Source organism: Chinchilla lanigera, unplaced genomic scaffold, assembly GCF_000276665.1.
Source record: "Chinchilla lanigera isolate Chin_1 unplaced genomic scaffold, ChiLan1.0 scaffold00022, whole genome shotgun sequence".
In the NCBI taxonomy this organism is placed as follows: Eukaryota; Metazoa; Chordata; class Mammalia; order Rodentia; family Chinchillidae; genus Chinchilla; species Chinchilla lanigera.
Genome location: NW_004955423.1, coordinates 11,958,031 through 11,973,781, shown reverse-complemented (window position 1 = coordinate 11,973,781; position 15,751 = coordinate 11,958,031). Strand labels below are relative to the sequence as shown.

General features: G+C 36.1%; 1 protein-coding gene across 11 annotated transcripts in view; it reads left to right on the top strand.

The window, feature by feature from the left end:
• Adgrl2 (adhesion G protein-coupled receptor L2) overlaps positions 1 to 15,751 on the top strand; it is a 273,166-nt gene that overhangs the window by 88,697 nt on the left and 168,718 nt on the right. Inside the window, exon 1 of one of the 11 annotated variants that reach the window (XM_013514477.1) lies at positions 728 to 919. The exons of the other annotated variants lie outside the window; for them this stretch is intronic. The gene's annotated coding sequence lies outside the window, so the exon portion shown is untranslated. Of the gene's footprint in view, positions 1 to 727; positions 920 to 15,751 lie in introns of those variants that run through there. 11 annotated transcript variants of the gene reach the window in all.

The window sequence follows — 15,751 nt, the reverse complement described above, 5'->3', positions numbered from 1 at the left end:
CGGGTGGGTGCGGGAGGCGGCGGGAGCTCGGCGCAGTTGCGGCTCGGCTGTCGGGCTGTGCTCCTCGGGGCCGGGGGGACCCGCGCGCTCGCCCCCTCCCGCCCCTGCAGAAACCGCTGCGCAGAATTTCCAGCCCGGCGCCGCCTGCTTCTCCTTTTCCCCTGCAGCTATTGTAACGCTCCCGAGGCGCCGTTGTAGTTGTTGGGGGGTGGGATTGGAAACACCATCAACGTGCTTTTTTTTTGTTTGTTTGTTTTTTGGTTTCTCTGCAAAGCTTGGGGTCGGAAGGTGGCGCGGATCCTTTCACCCTCGGGTTGCGGAGCGTGCGGCGCGCCCTCGGCCCGGCTGCCGGGCTCTGCGAGCGCGGCCCGAGGTCCCCAGCGCCCGGCGCCCCCCGCTCCCGCCCGCCGCCCGCTCCCGGGCGGTGAGTGGCGCGGGGAGCGGGTGCAGGGCAAGTGGACGTGGGGAGGGCTGGGTGAGTTGTTGCGGGCTGTTGCTGCTCCTTGTCGGTGGTTAGGCAGCGTGGAGAGGCAAGGATGACGGCGAAGCGCAGCCAGATGTGGTCGCGCCGGCGCTGGGCTGGCACCGATTAGGGGCGGCGGGCTGCTGGGGCCGGGGAAGCCGGGGGCGGGAGGGGGCGGGCGGGGACGAGGCGGGCCGCGGGGAGGGAGACAGCCTCCCGGACCTGCAGTGAGAGGGCAGCAGCGGGCCGCGCTGGGCCTGCGGGAGAAGTTACGGGGTGTGGGCTCCTGGGGTGCCTTTGGGGCGCAGAGCCTTGGGGAACCCGGATTGCAGGATGGGGTTGGCACGTCGGGAGCAGCAGCGGGGCAAAAGGCGTGGAGGGATCGCGAGCGAAAGGGAGACCCCCGGGCTGACCGGCCTGGGCTCCCAGATTGGCTGTGGCGCTCCTCAGACAGAGGTGAGGACGGGCCGAGCAACGAAAGCGCCCCTGCAGCTTGCAGTCTCGGTTGCAGGACTCCTTCGTCTGGGACTAGTAAAGTTTGTTCTTTTTGCTGAACTAAGGGGTTTGGGTCAGGGAGATCGCTGGCGCCCTTATCCAGCGCCCCAGCGTCCCTGAGCGGAGGCGAGTGAACCTGTATCTTTCATGTATGCGTGCTTTTTGGTCCTCTTTTCTCGCTGCCCTCTACGAGCACGGTTGGGGGCACGAGTTCTGCGGTATCCGTCGTAACCTTCGCGGGTTTCCTGGGACTCCTCCCCCTTCGCGCGTTTCCCCTCCTCTCTCTGGCCCCCTTGCTGGGTTCTTCCCAGTGCAAACTGCAGTCTCAGATTCAGACCCGGGAATGTTTTCCTCCCGGTTCTTGGAAGGTGTCAGGCTGCTTAGCAGCTTCTCGGAGCAGCCTGGGAGCGTCTGAGCTGCAGCCACCAAGCATATGGTTCCCGTTACAAAGGCCAGGTTCCGAGGCGCTCTCCTCCTCACCCCCCGCCCCCTTCTTTGACTCACTTCTGCTTTTTTTTTTTGGAACATTCTGTGTGCTTCTCTGTGCCCTGTTCCAGAGGCGTAGATTTAACCGAGTTTGTTCATTCATTTCCCTCCCAGTGTTTATGTCTGGAACTGGCCCCTCCGAGTTTACGCTTTGCTTACTTACCTTGAATGCGCAGGGAAGAAAATCACACCCGTTTGGTAAAGCATTTATTTACCTGTTGGGATATCTCTCGCCACGTCACGTTTGATCTGGGCCACATCTTGAAAGATAGGCATTACAGAGTCAATCCTCTTCCGTACCAGAAAAAGAGAAGTTTTTATGGTATCTGTGGCAGCGGTTCAGGTCGGATGGGACTGTTTATGACCTAGCTGAAGGTAACTTTGCAGCTTCCAATTAAGTGTTCTTAAAATGCTTGCTAAACCCACTATATAAGAAAATCCCCCGAAGTTCAGGTGTATTGTGGAAGTTTTTGTTCTCTCCCTTCACCCTCCCATAAATTTAGGCGTGCTGGAAAGAATACTACAGAACAAATGTTCTGTTGTTTAGTTTCTTTAGACATTCCGATTCTCTCCTTTTGTTGCTTCCCTCTAAAGGAGGTGCCATTTCACATCATTCTGCACAAATTGTTTGAATTAATGCAAGTGTGAATTCTTACCGTTTGAAGGGGACCATTAGCATATCAAAGGTTTCTTAGCTTCAGCTCAATGGAGAAAACTTCAGCCTGTCTTCCATTTGCTTCCAAGCAGAGGCCCAAAGGGCAATGAGAATTGTAAAGGGTAGAAATAGGGAGGTGGATTCAGGCTGTGTTACTCAACTTTTAGTATTTTGTAATTATGTGAGCCAAAAACATTGCCTATTGCTGCGGAGCCCTTGCAAATGGCAAGACAATTATTTCCTATTGATAAATGGTTTGTTCCTAGAAAAAGGGTGACCTTTTATTTTATGATGGTCACTGTTGCCTGTCTTTCAGGGTCTCTGGTAGGAGAGAAAGTGAGAAAAGCTTTCGTCTAACTTAAGGCTTTTCTAGGGCCTCCACTGGCTCATGTTAGTAAAATGAGAAAGGCTTTTAATTAGTCTTATAAAACAATGGAAATTTTGTGATAAAGGGTACTCATTTCCACACACGGGAAGCTGTCTTTTTTTATGCACTTGCTACATGAATAGGAAGAAAAGTCAGTTGGAAGTTGTTGTAAATTAAAAACCCAAGGCGAACTTTATCAACACAACTTCTATTCAAGTGTAAGCTTGGAAAATGTTTCTGATGGATAGAGGCCCAAATTTTTACAAATTCTGTTGAAATAGAGTGTAATTCTGTTTAGCAGTTGTTTGGTTTCCAAAATCGTTGCATTTTGTCAAACACAGTAAACTCGTGTTCAGTGTAAAGTTGATTTTTTTAAAAAAAATGTTTATTTGCTCTTACGTTTTTACATTCGTAGAGAGCTGTGTTGTTTGAATTTCTTTTAACAACTGGATATCCATTAATGAAGGAACAGGGACAAGTGCTTGGGTCGTTTGGGTCAGTTTATGGAGAGAAGAGGGGTCAAGGGAGAAAGGAGAACTTTTATCTTCAATTTCTGGGGAAGAATTAGTTTTACTTCTTTAACTTGAGGTTTTACAAAACCTAGTTTTAAGATGAAAGTGAATTTCAGCAAAGGTTTGGTTATGTCCAAGCTTGTATTTTTTATAATTTTATCTTTGAGGGCTGGTTGTTTTAAAAGCGAATTGGCATCCTTCCCTTGGAGGAGGGATAATTTACTAAAGTTCAGACTCCTTGCTTTTCATAGTGGAAATTAATTAAAATACAACAATTTTGGAGGCAGAAAATGAAAAACCATCATTAATAACCTAACATTTTTCAGTCTTTAATGGGGTGTTGATTTTTTTCAGATTAAGATGAGATCTTTTAGTGTCATTTGAATTGGGCATCATTATCCTGAAATCATTTTATGATAGTTTATCTGATCCTTTCACTTGTCTCAGAAGCAGTTTAATGGTGAAAAAAAAAGCTCACATTGATGTAATTGCTGTTATTGCACTTAAGTTGCTGTTAACTAGGCTGCTTTGAATGCAGAGTGTTATAAAGAAAACACATCCTCCTTTAGAGATATTAGTGATAACCTAAAAATTGTCTTAAAAACATTGCTCTTCATTTTATATGATGGTGATCCTGAAATCAGCAAATCTCTAAAAGGTGTAAAACACAGTGAAAAGAAGATTTTTCAACATTTAGATGACAAAATTGGACTACTTAGAGAAAAATTAATGTGTTATAGAAGCACTTCAGCTGCCATTTTCAATCACTGGGTTCCTATGTGTTGGCAACAGAAAACGAATGTAGAAATGCTGATAGCTCTGGGAGCAGGTAGTTGGGGAATTCAGAATATTGAATCATGTGGGGTAGAACAAACCAATTACTTCAAGTTTTAACTTGAGAATTTTCAATAAATCAAAATTTTTTCCAGGCTTTTGATTCATTGCTTTATTAGCGGACTCTCATCAAAGCAGACAACTCAACTTCCAAATGTTATAAAAATTAATATAAATGTGTAGATCTCATATGTAGTACTACAAGTCTTAATTTGAAGACAAGCAGTTGGAATTTTTATGGCTGCAATTTTCACAATCAGCAGAAACGTTAACACCAGGCTTTTCTGGGTGTTGCCTTTCTTAAAATGAGCAAGAGGAGAGCTTTAAAATCAAGGTTTCCTTAGGTTGGATCCTTATTTGATCATTACTGAAGCTTTCTGTGTTTTATTAAAAATCTAAAGTAGTATTTCAGTGCCTTAAGTAGTATGGGAATGGTTGAACTGAGATTGGGATGTTATGAAGGTCAAGAGGTAATTAGAAATCTGCAAACTATAGTAATAAAATGTTATTGCTTTGTTTTCTATCAAAATATTTATTTGACCTAACTTTTGTGAATAAATATTTAAATAATAGTTTATTAGCAGCTGTAACATGAAATAAAGAACATTACAATGTATTCCAGAGTAAGAGCTAAATACGCTTGATCCTACCTTTGAAAAATCTATTTTCATTTTAACAAAAGTCCGTGCCACTTGCCTGGTTGGTGAGATTTAAAAGCACAGATTAGGTGTGCTTAGATTCAGAATGAAATGTAGTTTGGGGAATGGAAGAATTTAGCATCCTGTAACATGCTGATTTTAGAGAAAGTTTCCTCAAGGACTGTAGCACGGCTGCCTCTTAATTCACTATTAAGGGGAAAGTGCACATTTGACATCTGCCTGCTCTTCTCTAGAAAAGATTAATGTAAAACAAAAGTAGAGTTTCTTTCAAGGTAATATGTGTTTTAAATAAATATGTAATTATAAAAAAGATTTTGTAAGAATATTTGCAACTATGCCTATCTAAAAACTTTGCAAATTGATGATGATTTTGATAAAAGCACCAAAATAACAACAGCAGTCTAAATAGATCTAAAAATGACTTGAAGTCCTGTTAATGTTTTGGATGTATCAATTCCTGTGGCTTAAATCTTAGTTTTCTTCATAGTTGTTCTGTAACTATTTTCAAGAAAGATTAAATTATTTCTCTTTCAAAAATAGATTAAAATCATGATCATTAACTTTTCTGTTATATAACACTAATTTTGTAGCCCCCACCCAAATATTCATTTCTTCAAATAATGCTTGATTGAAGGTTGAAAAGTACTTAATCATTCAAATTACTATAATTAGATGTGATGTTATCAAAAATCTCTAAAACCTTTTTTGTTATTTAAGATGCTCGCAAAGGTTGGTCAAGTAGTGGTTATTATTCGTAAAGGCTTTAAGATGAAGCTTAAGGAAATGGTTTGTTTAACATAGAGATGAATACTTAATTACTGGAATTAGCTACTTTGAATCCTCAAATAGTATCTTGACCTAGTGTGGTAACTTGCAAAGGAGTGAGTAGGGTCTTTCATTCCCAAATTTTACTGAGGACTTCAATTTGGTATTTTGAGCTTAGTGTGTTTGCTTTGCTAAGTATATGTTATAAACTATGGAAATCCCTTAATAATATTTTGATGTAAGTAGTTATTTTTAGGTGAGTCATGTTGTAATAAAAGGAAGGTATTAATCAACTAAAAGTACTTAGGAAAATCTATTTTTAGGTCATTTATCGGATAGATAAATGTAAGCAATAATTTGTGGGTACATTTTAATATATTCTTACCCCACAATTTTAGAAAGCTTATTTCTTGTAAAAAAAAAAAAAAAAAAGAAAAAAAAAGAAAATTCCCATGTTGGGCAAATAAATATTGTCTAAAGAAAAAGAAATGTTGAAGGAACCAAGTGCTTAACACCTGCAAGTAAAGTGCAGCTTGCAGCAAAATACTATTGATTGCTTCGGAATCGCAGGGCGAGTTTAAATACAATTTGTTTAATTACAACAAAAATGCAGTTTTATGAAGTAATATAGTTTGTCTTCATAGAGGATTTCATGCATTGTATAGTGGTAAGTAAAATCCCATCACAGTTGTATAAATTCGTTCAGTTACCAGAACGGCTAAAAGAAAAAAAATCCATTTAGGTTGAAAAGCAACAGAAATTAGATTACCTTGGTTAGTGGGAACTTGCCAGCAGTGTCTGAATTGCTTAATGATATCAAAACTTACACTGTGTGAGGGTATTGGCGCCTGTTTTGTTGCATGAACGTTTTCTTCTCTTTGCTTTCCCTTTTTGTCTTCCTGAAATTTATTGTATGATGCGCAAGAAACTACTTCCACTCCCATGTTCCCCTTTGTTTGAGAGTCTTGTTTTCAGTAGTTGCTTTTCTGGATCTCTGGAATTTTCGGTCAGTGGATAGTTCATATTAGTGTAGTGAAATATGAGATGCAGTTTTATTAGTGGGGAGGACCCTCACCCATCAGAAGGGATGACAGAAACACACTGCAGAAATTTTTATTACCGACTCTTCAGTTATACCAAACCCTAAATGTGACATTCTCAAATGAGCAAAGGGCCAGGGCTGCAGTGTAGCGGAGCCAGGCACCTGTTTTATCATCACTCTGCTCCCTCCTGGCATCCAGCTTTACCGAAGGGCAGGCATAGGTACAGCCTTGGTGCTCCGAATCACTGTCAGCTCAGAGACTGTTTTTAGGTCATGAAGTCAACTTCCTGGAATTTCTGGGGAAACCAGTTGAAAAGGGAGGACAAATGTCACTTTAAATAGAGATGTTTAAATCAGATTTCTGCCTGAGGGTAAAATTTAGGTCTGTTTTAGCCCGGATGCAATGTCTCCCTCTGCAGAACACAGCATTAATCATGACATGACAAGAAAACGTATGTTGAGCGAAACAGGCCCCTGTTGGTCTTGTCATTGATTTTTTTTTTCCAACCTGTGAGGAGTACATTATGAACATTAAAATTCACATACAGGGATTATGCCTTAATCTCTGAATTTCAGTGTGGAAATTAATTGCCTGAAAAGAAGCTAAAAAAAAAAATCTTTGGAAGTCTTTTTTTTAAAAGGAGAGTTTCAATACTTTATTAAACACAGAACTATAAGTTTGGTAAGGAAACAGATTAAGCAGAAGTTAACTCCCTTAAATATATGACCAAGTCTTAATTCTATTTTAAGATGCGTTATGTAACCTTAAGAATGTGTTATCAGGTGATAAAAAGAAAAAAGACATGGAAATAAAAACAGTTCTTCCCTTTGACAGATGAGTGAAGTTGAAAAGATGTTTACTTTTCGACTTAATATCAACTTGATCAAAGACTACCCTGTTAGAACAAAACCAGATACAAAATCTTCAGCCATAATAGCAAAGACAGATGCATCACGAGACTCCTGTAAAACAGAGCTTAGTTTTGCTCTTTCAGTTATTAAGTAAATATTCCTTAATCCGTTTCTTGTGCAAACATATAAACACATAAGCAAGCAGTTTGTTTGTATAAATATTTGTTGGCAGTTACTGGTTACAAATTAGTGCAGATATAAAATACAAAATTGGGTTAAGGTATCTCTTCTTAAACTGGTTTGGAAAATGTTGACTGACAATCTGTTTTCTACTCTCAAAAGTATTTCCTGCCTTTGGACCATGAAATGCTGGTGGTATCTTTGCTTTGCCTGCTTTTGTAGGTATTTCAACATCATTCCAAACCTCAAACTGATTATTGCTCAGGATTTAGATGACAGAATAATCTGACCCCAATTACTGTCAAAAATGGCAGTTGGCAGCTGGGGGCGGGCTAGGTGACCTTGCTTTTGACTAACCCTTTCCCTTGCAGAGGATGGTAATAGAGTTTATATAAAGACAGCTCAAAAGAGAATTGTGTTGTGTATAAAGCAAGCTCTAATTTTGATCATTTTAAAATTTAAGTACCATTGCAGTACTTTTCCATATGAGAGATGAGCCGTTGCAAATTTTTAGATAGTCTCTAGCTGATACAATATTTGTTTTTCTGTAGACTACATTTACTTACTCAGTTCTCAACTTTGGTTTACATAAAGAATCATGCTGAAAATGATTTTCTCTGTTTTTACTTTGAAGCAAAGTATTTCCTTCTGGAATTGCTGTTTCTTAATTCCACTGGTATCTTTCACATGGAAATTTAATTCCTCTGCTTGAGAAGCCTGCCGTGTGTGTGTGTGTGTGTGTGTGTGTGTGTGTGTGTGTGTGTGTGTGTGTGTTTGCTACTGTGGTTATTGATTACAAATTACAGAACACTTTATTTCTCATATAGTATTTTCTCTGCTCGTCTTTGTGTTCTTCATGTCAGGATACTGGCTGTATTGTAGTTCTTAAAATTCCTGTGGTTACAGTCTAAGACAGCATGGGAAACAAGTGTTGTTAATACTGTGCTCTCCTGAATTATATCCTAGTAAATATACCTGTTTTCCTAGAGTTTGATGAAGCCTTCACGTTATTAAGTCACAGATGTGCTGAAGACTGATGGACTGAAGATAGTTTGTATCTTCACAGTTTTAAAAAGAGGGGTGCAGTTCAAATACTTCATTTTGCTTCCCATGCATCAACAAATAGATTTATACTAAAATTACGATGCTGTAGACGTTTTCACTTCTACTAAGGATATTTAACTGTTTTTGCCCTTTTCAGATTTTGCTGTTACAGGGAAGATAATGTTTGCCTATGGGCTGCTTCCCCTTGATAGCTCAATTAAATGAATAATAGGAATGTTTTCTCCCATTGCTTTTTCTGCTTCAAGTGCTATAATGCCCAGAGTACTCTTGGAAGCCACTTGGTTTTAAACTGTGCCTATAGCCTGAATATCTAAAAATATAAGTGAAACAACATTTGATTACTTTCCCTTATGAAATCACTAAAAAGACTTCATTTTGGCCTTTGAGTTTCTTCTTACTGTACTTGCTTTGTTTTACTAGGAAAAATATAACTACTGTGTATCTCTATCATATTTCTGTATGTTTTAACACTTTAGCACTGAGTGTAGCGCTTTTTTACCATGAAAGTTAGTGCACCTTTTCATAGTTTTGCAGTGTGGAGAATCGAACCCAGGGCTTCACACCTTCTAGCCAAGTGCCCTCCCCGTGGGCTAAACCTTCAGTCTTATGTTTGTATCTTAGTTTTTAAACAGTCACTTTTTATAAGTCAGTGAGTTCAATTATAGGGAAGTCAAACAGTGGCTCAAAATTGTAGCCAACGTTTACTTGTTTTAGAAGTGCTGTGTACATGCTGGAAGGGAGAATTTATACATGGAGGTGACCTCAGATATTCTTCAGAGAAAGTCTTTTTGGTCATACATTGTTACCAAGATTTTGAAACTGTGCTTAACTCCTTTTTTTTTTCTTTTGCTTCCTTTGCAGAAATATACAGTAACACACACACACACACATATCTGGGGAAAGAAATACAACAAAGAGGACATTAAATAAAAATAAATCTAAAACAAATTTCCAAAAAAAAAATTACAGAAGAGTAAAGAGAATATTGCAGATCAGATCCATTTTAACTTTTTCAGGGGATAGTGAATGAATGAAAAGAGATTTTTTTCATAAATATTCTCTAGGTTGAAGTTTCAGAATTACCTGAAAGAAGATATAGTCACAGCATTCATTTAAAACTGATCTTTCGTGTTTTCCCTGTAAGTCCACGCCAAGATGCCACCTTAGATTGTTTACTTTGTGTTCAGAGATGGCTCAAGTAAATGGGCCAGGCGGCTTTCTGTTGGGTGGTCTGTCATTTGAGGCTGTTATAGTGTAAGCAAAGGAATGTTTTCTTTCCCCACCTACCCCCCCCCCAAATACATTTTGTGTGAATAGCCCGTGGATGACTTTGGAAAAATTTGTGTAACCAGAATGGAGGACAAGAATATTCACATTGAGCCACAAATTTGCAGAAGTGATTATTGTATTCAAATAAGGAAGACAAAACAGGAATAGTTAGTAAAAAGGGACCTGCATTTTTACACAGGCAACTTGCCTGCAAGTTTCGAATATTTTTGCTAACTCTTGTTATTACCTGCAGAGGGAGCTTGTATATGAGATAAAGTAATCAAGGCACTATACATTGATAATTTCCCTTTTGAAAATTACGTTTTATTAACATTTTAAATTTTTATTGTCAGAAAAATTGTTATAAGGGAATTAAGGCATTTTGAGATAATCCAGATTAGAGTAGAATTTAATATATCAAAGCCAGATGTTTATCATTTCCTGTATTCATAGATTATAAGTGTTCTTTATTTTAATCACTAAAAATAACTTGAAAGATAATAAAGACGTCGGATTCGTTTTGTGATATTATCTTTTCTTTTATAATGACTGACTAACGCTCTAGGAGGAAGACCTTGGAACTATCTCAGAGTTGTCAGAGAGATCTCAGCTTTTTAGATAATCTTCCAGATTGTATGAAATATTATTAAAAACCACTATCATTAAGTAGTAAATTATATCCTTCTATACTTAATTAATAGATCAAATTAGAGAACTTGCACTTTGCTCTTTTCTAAAAACAAAAATGATCACTTTGGATGAATGACTTTCTCTTGCAATAATGGACAGATTAGTGCAGTGACACTTAAACAAGAAAACTACCAGTAAGGACCTAATATTAAGTGATCAAGAAAACTGCTGACTAACTAGGAAAAAATAAAGACAAGCAGAATAGACAGTACTTGATTGAAAAACAGAGTTTTTTTTTTTTTTTTTTCTGAACTGTTCCAACTGGATTTTCTAAGAAAATGTAAGGTGAATTCTCAAAAATAGTTAAGTTTTCTATTTAGGTGTTTTGGTCATTGGAGTAAGAAGCATTGGGTTCTTTATCAGTGAGAAAAAATTTCTCACGTTACCTGTATACACAGCTTTGTTGTAGAAAATTTAGTGATATTATATTAAATTCTATTAAAAATTAATTCCACCCTTTAGTTTTACATTTTAATATAGTAACATGATTTTAGAATTTGCTTGGTGGAGAGTAAAAAGAATGATTATTCACAGTGCATCCTTGAAAAAGAGATGTTCATAGTTCATTTGCTTTAGTCTACGGTGGAGTGTAACAAATAAAAGCACTTAATTTTGTACTTTAAAAAGACTTCGCTTCTCCACAAAATCTGTTGTTTTACGTTCACTGTTTTATACCCTAATCTTTACTAATCTGTGAAAAGTCAGATTGTTGCTGTTACCAAGAATAATCCTCCAGGTAAGGAAACTTGTTTAGTAATGAGATTTATGGTGCTGGCCTAACTTTGTGTAAGTATTACCTTCTCAGCGTGGCCCTGTATCATCTTAAATAAGTCTGTGCTACATTGATGTACAGCATTTTTATAACATGTGAGAATATTAGCAACAGCAATTATATTTCAATAGAATTACGGTGGCCTGCTTTACAAAAGTGTGCAAGTACTCCTATTCCCTAGAATTATTGATAGAATTATTGATAAGCTGCCAAGTTTATGTCATTGTTTTAATATGATAAAAAGATTATTTCTTATCATAGTTGGTACTAACTGTGATAGCCCAGTTCCGGAAAATGGAATCTGGTATTACAGTTCATTATCCTTTTCCTTCTAAAACCATAGCTTCTTTCACAGTGAAGTAAGGGTTACTGGAGAATCCATCCCAGGAACACTGTGATGTGAGGCACTGTAACGGTCACGGAGTGCATAACTTGTGTGATGTTACTGGGAAAGCACTGCTAGGGTAAGTTCTATTTGTTTTGCCTTAAATTTGAAGGTGGCTGCCAGGTGATTTTTAACATAGTGAAATCTGAAGCCTTCGCAAAGAAAATGTCTTGAAGTACACATCATTCTTGTAAAAGTCTTGTTGGCATTTTATTATGTTGGGGCTGCTTATGACAAGGAAGTGAATGGGAACCTGCTTTTCAGTTTAAAAGACAGTCTTTGTAAGTTCTCAAAGAAATTTTTTATCTATTATTTTTGAAGAGTATAAATGTATGGATAAAACACACCGTTCACTTGTGTATATGTTATTTATGAGTAAATGTGTCTGTAGTAATGTTCCCGTATTTATTTGGACAGATGGGTTTTAAACAATAGCTATATTCTGAATAGAATATATTTTTAAGAAGAATATTCAAAGAAAGAATAATACATGCCAAGTATAGATTTGAAGTGATCTTATTAGAAATTTTATTACGTTGGAAATTTTCTATTAAAAAACTATAATCTTCCTTGAACCAAGAATAAAATATTTTAATGTGTATAAAATATGTAAAGTGTTTCAGATGGACATAAACAGAACACAACAAACTATTGTTTCAAACTAATATTTCAGAAATATTAAATATATGTGAAATCTGGAATTAATAATGAATCTAGCTGTTTTAATAATTTTATTCAAAAAATAAAATTATTTTAAATTGCCTTGCTATTCTCAGGATGTAAAAACTAGTATTTTCATTTAACTAAAAAATAGGAAATATTAGTTTCTTTTAATTGTGTGTACTTCAAATGCAGTCCTTGTATCTGCTTGATAAATTTTCTCAAATTTAATCTAACAAAGAGTTCAATAAAATATTTTTTATCCTGTACACTTTATGTATTGGATTTTGTGAGTCACATAATGCTGATTATCCAGAGCTGTACTAAAAAGTGAAAGATGCTAAAATTAATAGAATATCAAATTTCTATTTTCTGAAAGAATAAATTTTAAAATTTCTCAAATTTTCTGCAATTTCAATGTAGTAGCTTTTAACATAAAAATAAGCACAACATTTTAAGAAATATCTGAAATTCAGAATAAAAGTGTTGCTGTTTTCCATTCATGTATAACTTTATTTCTGTGGTTTGGTTTAAACATTTTAATGTGGATTGATAAGACTGCTTTTTTGATATTCATGTTTAAGAAATAAAAGTAAAAACTTGACACCGTTAACTGATCACTGAATTTTATGTTACAGTATTAAAAATTTTGTTTAGTGCTTTTGCATTGGACTGTTGATTCTAAAGGCATTAGGACTATGACCAAATATAAGTTAAAGCAAATAGTTTTATTACTCATTTTGGAGCCCTAAATAAAAAGTTAGCTTAGATTTAGGAAAAAGACTTCCCAGCCATTTTAGTACTGTGCTTGTCAGAACAGCATATAACAAATGCTTTCTTTTATTTCTTAGTGGTAGTTACTGATTGACAGTAACTTTAGCTAGTACTGAAATATCTGTGCCTTTGGAACTGTTTAAATTTTATATCAAGAAAATCTTTTGTTTTAGCTCTTTGTTAGGTGTGATGAGATAACCTTCCATACCCTACGGTATTTAAGAATACAATTCAAAAAGCACTTTGCTGCCGTTGTAATAGCTACAGAAATTTAGAGAGAGTTAATGCTTATGATACTCCATAGGTTTACAGATTTATTGCAGTGTAGAATTCTTAGAAATAGGGTAACATAATTGTTAATGAACTTCATGGTCAAGCATAACTTTTATGCTTTGTTTATTTTAATAATGTAGTCACTCTCACATATCTATTGTGTTTTATTTTCTGCTAATTTTACTGTGCCATAATGAGAATTTAAACCCTGAAATTTTATCCGGGAAACCCATAATTGCCATTAAATGAGAATTTGTTAAACATATAATAACTGAGTAATATATGTATATGGTTGTTATATAGAAGTATTACTCAGTTAATACTATATGATTGTAAACCAAGAATAAAGCTTAAGTATCTTGGAATTTGCATTTTCTAAGGTTGCACTTTTCAAAAACATTTGGGATTGATTTTTAATAGTTCAAGTATTGCTTTAAAAATTATAGAATAAGAATTGGAGCTCTTAGAACAAGCTTGAACTAAAGCTATCACTTAAGTATTTTTAAGAATATTGAGAATCTTGGAGACTGCATACACTAATGGCCTCATTCTCTGTATTGCTTGCTGATTCTGTGAAAATCAAGAGAAGCATATCAAAAAGGTTGCAGTTACATCCCTAATGTTAGCTTTTAATTGGAACTAAACTAAAATACAACTTTATAGAATTGATGTTTATGAAGAACAGACCATTATAAAGTCCTTTGTCCTTGTAATGCTGACATTATCAGACATTTTTCACACTATTACAAATACCTTTTCAACATTTTATATATTGCTTCAATACATCCTCTCCATATTTTTAGATGTTTTAATAATATGGTACTCTTCGTGTCTGATTGTGTCTGAGCATTTATTCTTCTTTAAAAAATATTTTTTTCCCCATTTGGCTTCCTAAGAAACCTCTGCTGTGATTAGTATCAATATATAGTTTTCTTTTTTTTTTTAGCTTAATGTGAACTCATTATACATTAGTGCTCTTTGCTTGGATATTTGTTTTACTTTTATGTTTGGCAGTATTCAAATCTTATAAGATTCCTTTAATTTAGTCTGATGATCACTCATTATAACCCAGGAGTGAACTTTGTATACTTACTTTTATTCAACCTACACTATAAAACATTATTCCTTATTTCATTTGTTTTCTGAAAAGAGATAAAAAATTTGTCTAGTCTTCCCAATCAAAGAAAGAAATACAGGTTCTCATTGAAGCATCTTAAGTGATATATGAGGTGTAAGCATATACTGCTATCTTACATTGGATATGTTATTAGTAAAATGATTTTGAAGGGGGGGAAGCTAGTTTGCATATAAGAACAATTTGTATAGGAAACTACATAATGTTGATGCCTTTGATTGGCCTACCATTCTATTTGTTTTATGAAGTTTTGTTTCATCTCAGCTTATAGTAAAGCATATGTATGATAGTTCTTGATCAGGATTTACTATTATTTTCTTAGTTTCTTTATATTGTTGAAAATTAGGCTTTGCCGATCATCTGAACTTCTATATTGTTACAGTATGTGTAAGACTTAATTTTTTGATGCTTTTCTTTTTCTCCTTATGTCATTTCCTAGTAGACTCTTACATAAACTTGGGGGATTTTAGTATTTTATTTTGTGGTCATTAAGTTATACTTACTGTGTAAAAGACCTTTTGAAAATTAAAAGCATAAACAACCCTGGATAAGGATAGGCTTTTAAATAGACACCTATAATAATATCAATAATTAAGTTAGCAGAAAAACTAAAAATCTTAATAGGAGTCCCAAAAAACAGTACATAATTTGGCCTAATAGTTGCATTTTGTATTAACATTTCTTTTAAAGGGTAACTTTAGGATTGTAGGGCAACTATGCCTCTAAATTTTTTAAGTTCTCTTTAGATAATTCCTTGTTTATCAAATCAGTTTTTTAATGCTGAGTACTTACTGAAGTTTTGGTTTGTCCACCATTTAACTTATAGTCAAAAATTAGAGTGTGCTGGGGTGTAGCTTAGTGGTAGAGCACTTGCTTAGCATGCATCAGGCCCTGGGTTCAATCTCTAGCACCAATTGAAAAAAAAAAAATAAAAATTAAGCTTTAGCAATCTTAAGTTAATTTTTTTTGCACTTGATCTTAGCCAAAAGTCTGAGAAGCAATAGGTTAAATTTTTTTGGAAATCACCTGCCCTGGTAGTATAGAAATAGCTTTAAAGGTAAGGCCTCAGTTCTTTTTTTTTTTTTCTCTTTTATAATTTATTAATTTACTGGGAATGAGAAGCTCCTTTTCTTTCGTCGTGTTTCCTGTATATGAGCTTAGGCTTCTATTGATTTGATAGTGCAATAGGGAATGAACAAGTCTAGAACAGCACAGCTTTTGGTTTAATACATGGAGATACTACAAAATTTGAAAAATTACTGAAAATCGTTCTTAGTTCTAAGTATAATCAAAAATTTATCTTTACCTTTCAAAATACAGTACAGGGGCTGGGGATTTAGCTCAGCGGCAAAAGCGCCTGCCTGGCAAGCGCAAGGTCGTGAGTTCGGTTCCCGGTACCGGAGAAAAACCAAAAAAAA